The 11,079-nt window shown below is 39.1% G+C and overlaps 1 protein-coding gene across 6 annotated transcripts in view; it reads left to right on the top strand.

Annotated features, from left to right (window-relative positions):
- Positions 1 to 8,809: 8,809 nt before the first annotated feature.
- LOC129771795 (protein sax-3) overlaps positions 8,810 to 11,079 on the top strand; it is a 561,419-nt gene continuing 559,149 nt past the window's right edge. For 4 of the 6 annotated variants that reach the window (XM_055775837.1, XM_055775834.1, XM_055775829.1 and 1 more), the window contains exon 1: positions 8,810 to 10,196. The gene's annotated coding sequence lies outside the window, so the exon portion shown is untranslated. The remainder of the gene's footprint in view (positions 10,197 to 11,079) is intronic. The other 2 variants (XM_055775833.1, XM_055775832.1) reach the window with 1 other exon arrangement.

Below are 11,079 nucleotides of genomic sequence, written 5' to 3'. Positions count from 1 at the left end.
GATCTGATAAAATGTTCTTTACTGACGGTTCATGCATAAACGGGTCCACTGGCTTCGGCATCTTCAATGAAAATTCCAGTGCCTCTTTCAAACTCAAAGATCCTTGTTCCGTGTATGTCGCTGAACTGGGTGCGATATATTACGCATTAGGGATCATTGAAACATTGCCCATCGACCACTATTTTATTTTTTCAGACAGTCTCAGCTCAATAGAGGCAATTCGCTCAATGAAAGTTGATAAACGCTCATCTTATTTCCTAACAAGAATAAGACATCTATTGAGTGTTTTGGTCGAAAAATTATTCAAGATTACCTTAGCATGGGTTCCCTCTCATTGCTCGATTCCGGGGAATGAGAAAGCGGACTCGCTAGCTAAGGTGGGCGCTTCAGAAGGCACACGTTTTGAAAGGCAAATTACTTATAACGAATTTTTTCACATTCCTCGTCAGGACACACTCGTTAGTTGGCAGCGCATGTGGAGTGAAGATGAGTTCGGTCGTTGGTTACACACGATTATCCCTAAGGTTTCGACGAAAGCTTGGTTTAAGGGATTGAATGTCGGTCGTGATTTCATTCGCGTGATATCTCGGCTTATGTCCAATCACTACAACCTAAACGCGCATCTCTATCGAATTGGGCTCGCAGCAAACAATCTCTGTGATTGTGGCGATGGCTACCACGTGTATCCGGTTCCATGCTGCTCGCTCTCAACTCTCTAGAGCACTGAGAGCAAAAGGCAGACAATCGGATATCCCCGTCCGGGATATCTTAGGTAGCTGTGATCCTGATCTTCTGCTTCATCTATACCTGTTCCTCAGAAACGCCGATGTCAACGTTTAATGATGTTTCCTTCTTTGTGTCCCTGTTTCGTATCCCTCCTATCCGATCTATAAACTTTTACTTAGTCGCAGCAATACATACACACACTCTTTACAGATACACGGGCCAAAGGTTGTGCAGTCCACTGATGATTCAACAAAAGCCAAAAGTTGTACCGCCATGATAACTCTACACGAGCTGATGATTGCGCCGGCTAGTGACCATTCTATCCTGGATTCCTCGAGAAGACGCACCACGCTAGATATGGGGTACAGACTAGGGGGGCGTTGCTGATTAATGGTCAGCTGCATCCCAATAGGAAGTATCCCGTGTCGGGCACAGGTACAGATCATTGAAGACAGCAACATCACAATTACGAAAACACTTGTAATACTAACCTCGAGCCAACCGCGAGTAATCGGTTACATATTACTAACATAGTTATAAGGCAAACATTGTCGAAATATTGAACTCCCGGCCCCGTCAGGTTGACGCCATATGAGCCTTAATAAAAATATATATTTTGGATAAAAAAAAAAAAAAAAACAAATAGTTAAGCTGTTGTGATAATCCACGTCGAAAGTCGCAAAAAATCATCGCACGAAAATGTTCACGATTCAGTTCCATTTTTTTGCCGAGACCAAACTTTCAACTAAATATAAAATAAACAAATAGCGTCCGTATGACAAAATGTTCTGAGTACGTATATCGTCAAAAATGTGAAACTTTACGATGGAACCGTCAGATGGACTCACATGACATCAGTGTTGCCAATTCCCGAAATATAAAAACCCTCGTATACAGTGAAAAGAAATCAGAAACTGTATATAATCGAGTCCGAGCTGTATTTCATTCTCTGACTAAAATTTTGTAGGTCTTAAAGTTTTTTAGTTAAATTTTCTCGAAAAAAGTTTACAAAATGTTGGTAAGACAATGAAATATAGGAAATTTTTCAAACTTTCATTAAAAATAGCAAACAAATTTTCCAAACAAAAATATTCTGAAAATTCAAACATATTTTTTTGAAATTCTGAACGAAAATTATATGAATAGTCCATACAGCTACCAGCAAGTCTATCATACATTGAAAGGAGGGCACTGTTATTTTGGTATTTTTTTTTTTGAGAATTTAAAAAAATACGATTTTGAGAAAAAAATAATTCCAATTTTTAATATATTTTTTAGGTGCAATTTGAAAAAAATTGTATTTTTTATGAATAAACAATTTCCTACATTTCATTCTTTGACCATAATTTTGTAAATATTATTGTTTTTGGATTGAAAGTTTTGGTAAAAAATTAAGAAAAAAAACTTTGGCCCTTTCCAAAAAAAAAATGGGAATCTAATTTTTTTTGGGATTTAAAGTATGCACAGTTGCTCAAATGATCAATGTCTTTACTCCCACAACATTCTACTGCAATTTGAGATGGTGTTGCCAACTCCCAAGACGAGTTTGCATGAATTTCGCCCTTTGAAATTGTGTACTTTAAGTCGAAGTTCCCCTGTATACACAAAATAAAGTGATGCATTTTTTTCGTGTACAATCTTTGTGGTACACTTTGTGTTGTCATATTTTCTCTCCAGCCCCTTATATTATAGAAAATCAACCTACTTTGTAATATTCTTTGTAGTTATTCATCGGATATAATGAGTCGCTGTTTAAAAATACGGGCTCTATCCACGGCTGTGTTCCACTAATTCAGTAAGGCGGCAAACGGCGCGACATTATTCGCCTTCGCACTTTTACGGAACGTTGCACAAAGACAGGCATTCAACATTTGTGAAACACGATGTTCCTTTCAGCTACAATTGACGATGACAACGCCGACGACGATGACGATGCCTGGTTCGCTGTAATGCATTCTGGACCACTGGCTACCGGAGGTGTCGAGCAAATGCAACAATTGCAATTACTCACAAAAATAGCTAACCGAGGGTGGCTTTGTGCCCTGGACGAGGCAGTGAAAAGTGTCGATTGCTAGTCGAAATTCTTCCAATCAAGTCCACGCACGGACGTATTTCGTTGCCGGTCCGAAGGAAGGCATCCCACGCATCGTGCGAGAGGAATGCTCACAAGTGGCGGGTTTTCTCCCTAGAGGGCAAATCTAGGTGTGAATTCGAACCACGATCGACCGGCGGTCCCCGACCAAAGGGCACAAGGCGTAAAGCAATGTCCAATAATTTTATATTTATTGGTCAGTACCTCACCTCTCGTCGATTTGCACTTTGTTTTTTTTTTATTTCGTCTTTTCTCTTGCCTATCGAATGGGCTCCGTCCCAAGAGATTCTGTGTAGACAGCAACAAGACTTTTTTGCTGCTGCTAATGGTAATTTTCGCCTACCGTAACCTACAATCGAAACAGCGGTAGCTCTAAGTGGTTTGTCTTGCTATAAAACTTTTTTGTCAACGCTGTAATGTACGCAATGAAGGTACGATTGATTTCCCATTCAAACTGTTTCATTCACATCTGAAGAAATTGTAGTTTTCCGACAGTTTTTCAACCTGTATAAATAATCATCTCTCTGGGTGCGCATCACGTTCACTAGGATCAGCATCCATCCAGACGCGGTGTAAATCCCACATCCAGCCACGGCTCGAATCAACAAATCTCCTGACAATTAATTTCATTCTGCTACACAAAACCTCTTCGCATTGCGTCAAATGTGGGACTTAAACTGTTATTATATTTGTTCAGCGGCGGAGGCAAACGTTACTTTTTCTTTGCTCTCATGCCTTGGCCCAGAATTCCAGCATCCGAGAGGATGTGCCTTGATCAAACCCAACTCGCACCCATCACTTCTGAGCCGTGTGCTGTCGCGACGCTTCCGTGAAACGTACGTTCGAATAAATACCAGTAGGAAATTAAACAAACAGCTAATTCTTGTCAACACTCCCCCCACCGCCGCACTTCCTACCGACGAAGAGATGTCCCGGGCCTGTCATACTCACTCGTGGCATGCGCTTGTAAGGAAGCGTCGCGATGTTTGGTGTTGGCTAGGCTGAGAAAACAAACGCCGGCGGAGGTGTGTGACTTTTGATCCGACTGCCACAATAATGTTCTCGGATGAAAGCAAAATATTGAAACAGTGCTTTTATAGCGATTGGGTGTTTGGTATAATTGCATTTGGGGTGGATAATAAAGCATTGTTTTATAAAGACAACGACAGCTGCCATTTAAATCCTACATCACTATGCAAAAGGTGCACGGTGTGAAGGTACACTAAACGGATCTGATAAAATAGTCTATATCATAGGCATGGTCGGAAACAACTTAATCATATTTAGTGTATATTTTTGGGATCTTAAAAATACAGTTTGATTAAAAAAAAATTTCTCATAAAATTTAGAGGAGATAGACAAAAATAATAGGACTAGCAAAATTTCCCGGCAAACTTCGTCCCGCCCAAAATTTGTTTTTTGTTATCAATATCGACCCCGTTGAATTTACCTTTTACTATAAAATTCCTAGTACTTTTACCAAAACCCCCCTCACCATCAAAGAGAGGGGAGGAGTGTCTATTTACCACATAAATGTTTCGTGCCCCCTAGAACCTTCACATGCCAAATTCGGCACCATTTGCTTGAATAGTTGTCGAGTTATACAGAAATTTGTGTTTCATTTGTGTGGGAGCCCCCCTTTAGAGAGGGGGGAGGAGTGTCGAACTAACATAGAAACGTTTATCGATCATAGAATTTACCTCTATATGGTAAATTTGTTTAATTAGTTCTCGAGTTGTTCAGCACTCTCGTTTATAAAAACATTTATTGCACCCTGAAACCTCCATATGCCTGACTTGGTTTCATTTGCTTAGTTCTCGAGTAATGCAGAAATTCGAGTTTCATTTGTATGGCAGCCCCTCCTAAGTATCTAACCTTAGAATCATTTATTGCACCCTAAACCCTCCAGATGCACAATTTGGTTGCATTTGCTTGATTAATTCTCGAGTAATGTAGAAATGTGTGTTTCATTTGTATGGCAGCTTCCCCTTAGAGAGGGGGAGGAGTGTCTAACCACCATAGAAACATTTATTGCGTCCTAAAACCTTCACATGCCAAAGGGCCTGGCCGGGTAAGGGAGTAAAAAGTGCCCCCAAACCAAATCACTAGCTGTATGGCACATATTGTAAAGGATATTAAATAAGAAATTTTGGCGGTTTATTTGAACCCCTATGTGGTTTGACGTAGGATCTATAGTGAAAAACGTACTTTTTCGTTTATTTCACGCCGTCCTCAATAGATCCTAGATAAAAATTTGAAAAAAATACTGAATGTGCATCTTACCACGATGTATCAAGAAAAATTATCAAAAAAATATTTCATCAAAAAATTTTGTACTGAAAAACATATTTAAATTTTGAATTTTTTTTTGGGATTTAGAGATTCAGTACTAATCTAATTCATATTTCAATGTGCTCTTACGGCTTTTCTAGATTGATAAATATCTTTAAACTGTATTTTTTTTCAAATATCTAATAATAAAAATAAAATTAAAAAAAATACACAGTACAAAAAAATGTTATAAATTTTCTGGCATTTCGAAATTTTGAAAAAAAAAATATAACTTTGAGACCCACTCCTGCTCAAATATTTATTTAAAACCGTTCGTATGTGTCTTTTTTCTACATGTGGCGAAATTTTTCCTGAATTTTTAAGAGCATGTGTGACACAAAAATAATTTTCTTCATCGTCTGCATTATTATTTTTATTTTTTTGTAAACGATTATTTTATTGTATTCGTGGTTTTCAATTGAAAGATTAAAAAAAAAAACAAATCGGATTTGTGGTCTCAAAGTTATATTTTTTTTTCAAAATTTCGAAATGCCAGAAAATCTATAACATTTTTTTGTACTGTGTATTTTTTTTTAATTATTATATTATTATTAGATATTTGAAAAAAAACAGCTTGAAGATATTTATCAATCTAGAAAATCCGTAAGAGCACATTTAAATATGAATTAGAGTAGTACTGAGTCTCTAAATCCCAAAAAAAATTTCAAAATTTAAATATTTTTTTTAGTACTTAAAATTTTTGATGTAATATTTTTTTTGATAATTTTTTTTGATATATCGTGGTAAGATGCACATTTAGTATTTTTTTCAAATTTTTATCTCGGATCTTTTGAGGATGGCGTGAAATAATCGAAAAAGTACGTTTTTCACTATAGATCCTACGTCAAACCACATAGGGGTTCAAATAAACCGCCAAAATTTCTTATTTAATATCCTTTACAATATTTGCCATACAGCTAGTGATTTGGTTTGGGGGCACTTTTTACTCCCTTACCCGGCCAGGCCCTTTCGTTTAATTTGCTAGATTAATTCTCGAGCTATGCAGAAATTTGTGTTTCATTTGCATGACAGCCCCCACTCCCTTTTAGAGAGAGGGGAGGGGTCTCAAACCATCACGAAAACCTTCCCCGGCCCCAGTAACCACTACATACCATTTTTTTTTTATTTATAGATATATATTTGAGAGACTTTCAGCCTCCTGAGCTGGTTCGCCTCTGAATCAGGAAAATAAAATTAGATTAATTCTAGTTTTATTATTGATTGAATGGTTTTGGCTTGGCCTGTTATGTTCCGGTTTTGGTAGGATTTGTCAAACGTGGCATTTTACCATCGCTTTTTTCGTAGTGAGCATTTCACCAAACGCAAGATCGGCCAAATATGAGTGGATTGTGGACTATCGTACAGAAAAACTGCATAGAAAAGAGTCGTAGGGTGTCAACATGGTTTAATAAAAAAAAGGAAGTGGGTTATATTTGTGGTTAAACCGCAATGGTGACGTAGGACTATCGTTGATCATTTGTTTTTAGTTACATCTGAATCAATTCTGAATGAATGAATAATTGAATATTTGGGAAACTTTGGAGGAAAACGAGAGCGTTACGTTGGAGGCACAAGGTTTTATGCATATAATATTGGATACGAAAATATTCTACTGATGGGGAAGACTAAACTTCAGAAACTTTCCTGTTAATTGCACTTGATTGAAAAATCACAAAATGTAATGCAATTGATCGCAGTATTATATGAATAGAAAACATTAAAATAAACTCTTTCGCTTGAATGTAATTTTCAATTTCAAGGGGAACTGGCAGATTATTTTCCAGCAACGATCACTTCTTTCCGGATTCTTCTCGATAACCAGCAAACGAAAAGAGTTGCGCGGGTGTATGTGTGTGTGTGGCGGTTGCTCCGATGCCTCAAGCGGAACCGTTTTTCGATGCTAGTACTTTCTTGGTCGCTTTTTCAGTGGCATCGCTCTCCTTCTGATGGATTCCCTTCTGGCCTAAGGTGCACAAACAGGCTCTTTGTGACACCGTTCATCAGCGCTTTCATGATAAACGAAGTTAGCTTCACCACAACAGCGACAACATGCTTCAATCGCTGTTCAATAATAACCGAGTGGGTTCACGAGCGGCGCTCGTTTATATACCGATTGGTGATTTCAATAGCCTGTTTTGAAAGAAATTTTAAGACTATTGAAACAAGTTTTTGGATGAAAAAGTAACAAGTATATAACGCGTAGACGTTTTATCTTTCGAATGAAGTGTTTATCATACCATTTCGTTCAGTTGTTTAAGAGCTATTCACGCTCAAAATCTCGGTCTCCGGCGTAACGCTTTCGTTTTCGAAACATTGATTTTACACCCCGGTATAGAAATGAAAGACGTAGTCCTACGTCAAAACCAAGGTGTGTTCCCGCTCGAGAACGGCTCATTTGGTTTAAGCTGTCTGTTTTGTTGTGTTCATTTTCACCCAAGGAAAGTTGATACGACGAGAGAAATTGGAAAAGTGAAGAAATATTAGAAAAAGTGATTTCCCATATGCTCTATAGTATTGTGTGCTGATAGTCCAATTAAAATTCGTATTGGGTTGAATAAAAACTCAGAAAATAAATGTTATAAAAGAAAATTACCTTTTCTATTTCAAATATGTTTTCTCTATATTAAAGTAACATGTTTTTACGAATGAGAAAAATTGATATTTGTGTTCGGTATTGGTAATTATCTTATATTACATTAGTGAGTTTTTTCTTCTTTATTGAATCCATACATAACATAACGGTTTTCAGTGAACAAACAATACCCACAAACCAAACAAGGCCACCAAATCATCTTCAAAGAGTTTAACGATGTAATTCCTCAAACATATCCAAAATCAACAGATAGCCTAACGGAATCCTACGTCAACTAAGTGGCCGTGTCTCGGACACAACCCTACTGTTACTTTTTATCAATAATTTCTCTATTTGGTGCATAAAAAAACTTTTTTGAGAAATGAATTTTAAGTGTTATTTTTGAAATAAAACTTTTTTTTAACAGTGTACACTTTCTCCTTATATCCCCAATAATAATCTAAAATATTGCGAAAGACACCAAATATAATCGAATCAACCGTTTCTGAGTTTTTTTTCGAATTTTCATAGATTTTTTTTCTGCTTAGGCCTCTCTCAAAAGTAAGGCTTGAGTCAAAATGGAAAACCGATGATACAAATTGTCCTTTTTGGTCATAAGTAATGCGTCTGCAAAATTTGAGCCAAATAAAAAAATACAAAAAAATGACCTTCGAATTCAAATGGATTCGCAAAGATGAATTCTCCGTAATACATTATTAGAGTCATATCTATTGTAGTTGCAGCACCTGACCGAAAGATTCACACCCATGTCGCACTCTGATTTACGCTCTCATCCGCAACATCATACCAACAAACGCTTCAACATGGACCCAGCAAACGCTTCGAAACAGTGGAAGGTAAACAAAAAGCACACAAAACAACTCCATATCAGACTTTCCGCGTTGCACTCTCTTCTACAGCATCGAAATCATTCATCGAGAGCGAACCGAACTTAACGAAACTCCGTTCTCACCCAGCCGCCCTAACAGCTGCTAGCTGGCTGTTAGCTCTCCCGGCCGCTCGTAGATTCTCTCCGGGCGTCGTGCCGGCGTCCAGAAATCCTTGGCGGCTAGTTCAGTGCTCGCCGTCGTAGCATAAACATTCATGGTGACGCGTTGCCGTGCAGGAGCGTCGTGCGTATGTGTGTGCGTGTGTGCAGTTAGGGACCGCAGGAATACGCAATTACTCCCTGAAGGGATCTATGAATCCTTGTTGGAGTAGGAGGAAGAAAGAGAAGAGAAGTGGTGCGCATATTCACGCGGAAGCAAAGTTTGAGGAAGATCCTTTCGGTTGATGTTTTGGAAGAAAATTTCCCTTCGCGAAATGATCTCGTGACACGCGCAAAAATAGAAACCTTAGTCACGCGTCGTCGAACCGGTGAGTTCTGAAGTGCAGCGCGGATCGCGAATTGCGGTATATTAATAGTGCATCGGCTCTGTAACTATTGCTATGGCTGCTGCTAATGATTTAATTACGGGAAGAGATTAGTGCAATGCGCTGAATCCCTCAGACACACTACAGGAGATGTCTGTGAGTGAGTCAGTCACTTGGCCGGACGAGTAGCTCGAAGCGTAGCCCGAGTTTCCGAGAACCGTTCCGGATAGTGAATCTGGCATAAATTTATGCTTTCTTGACATGAGATAGTGGTCGAAACGAAAAGGGAACAAATTCGAAGGAATCCCATTCACAGCATCCGTTTTTTGTATCCTTCGTTCCGTGTCTCTGCGCCTGGATCGAACGAGAAAAGGCAAAATCAACACTATCAGGCGTCGGATTCAAGGCTGCGTGAGTCCCTCCGGGGATGAGATCGATGGTGTTCAAATAAAACACGCCCGATTTGGTTTGGGCGAGGTGTAATCTCGGGTGTTCATAGAGGACTCCCGTTGAGTCCGATATTTTTTTGTTGTGGTTGTCTGGCGCAAGCAGCGAAATAGAATCCCATAAATCAACGGCTTTGAATTATTTGTATTACCATTTATGCTGCTTATTTGGCGATTTCTGAGTGTTAGAATTTGCGTCTTCGACTGAACAGCGCAGAGTGAAGATTTAAGTCACGCGAATCATAAAACACACCCCCAGCGCAAGACGGGGTGGCGTCGAGGTGCCGAATGCTTTCATATCTCTGCCGCGGATTAATGTTGTTACATCATTGCTCGGCAATTGAAGAAAATTGTATGAAAATTGTATAATACCAAGCGCGAAGTGTACGAGTGTGTGCGTGTGTGCATTTTAAGGTGCTCATTTCGGCGCGTCTTGTTATGTCTGATAAAAGCCAAACGCCCGCTTCCACCCTCCGCGTCCATAACCATCATCATCAGGTGCGCTCAAATTGGAAAGGTGTTAATGAAGAAATTTTGTAATCATCTTGTTTTAAGTGATTGACCCCAAAGGAGACTTCGGATGTAGGTCAAACCGCCACACAAATGGTGCGAATTCCCTTAGCTGGTGAGTGCGGCACTTGGGCGATATTTGATGGTGAGTGTTATTTACTTTTTTTTTGCGAGCCCGGTTCGGATGGTAATAAAGCAAACTTTTTATAGCTAATGTCGATTGCGTCTAGAGGGATGGGAGGGAGCGACGAGAAGGGGGACAGGTGTTATGCGCTAAGTGGCTTGTGCTTTCTTGATTGATATCTTAGATAACATGTCGCGCGTCGTTTTGAGGTTCGTTCTCAGCCAAGGTGTTGAATACCACCGCCGAACGGGAAAGGTCATTTTCGGGGACCGTTTTAAACACATCAATTTGGGCTCACGAGTGTTGGGCTCCGTAAAAGTGGCCAAAACGAAGGCTAGGTGACATATTTGAGTGATTAACCGGTGTGCTTTATGGCTTCGGGGGACCCCGGGAGCTGGCACTTTGTGTTGGAATGTTTTTGGGGGCTAATTTGGAAGCCATTAAACTGCTCTGTGCGAAGTGAAGCGACACCTGTTTTGGGACATTTGCTTCTCAAGGTATCAGTCTTCTACTGTTAGGAATGGGTTTGTTTTAATGCTAATGACTTTAGCCGGAGTTTGGCCCAAGTTTGGATGATTTAATGTCAATGCGTTCACATCGGGTTATTTTTCGAAAACTTCTCGTATTCAGTAAATTGAGCTTGCAAAAAGACAATACCATTCAAAAGATTGGTAAAAAGCCATCTGGAATGAAATCTTTTAAAACATGAAGCGAGAGAATCTGTTGCTCGTTGAAGATGTGATAATGCTATTCTTCAAATGTGGGCTAGGGCCAACTTTTCTCATGATATTTCCCTTCATACTGTTGATTGAGGGTAAATAGGGTAAATAGATAGAAATGACAACTTATATATTTATTAAACAAAACTTTTTCTCTGTTACAGATCCCTTTTCCGATGTATGGG

The sequence above is a fragment of the Toxorhynchites rutilus genome, chromosome 2, assembly GCF_029784135.1.
Source record: "Toxorhynchites rutilus septentrionalis strain SRP chromosome 2, ASM2978413v1, whole genome shotgun sequence".
NCBI lineage: Eukaryota > Metazoa > Arthropoda > Insecta > Diptera > Culicidae > Toxorhynchites > Toxorhynchites rutilus.
The sequence above is the reverse complement of the archived record's forward strand: the minus strand, read 5'-3'. Positions and strand labels throughout refer to the sequence as shown.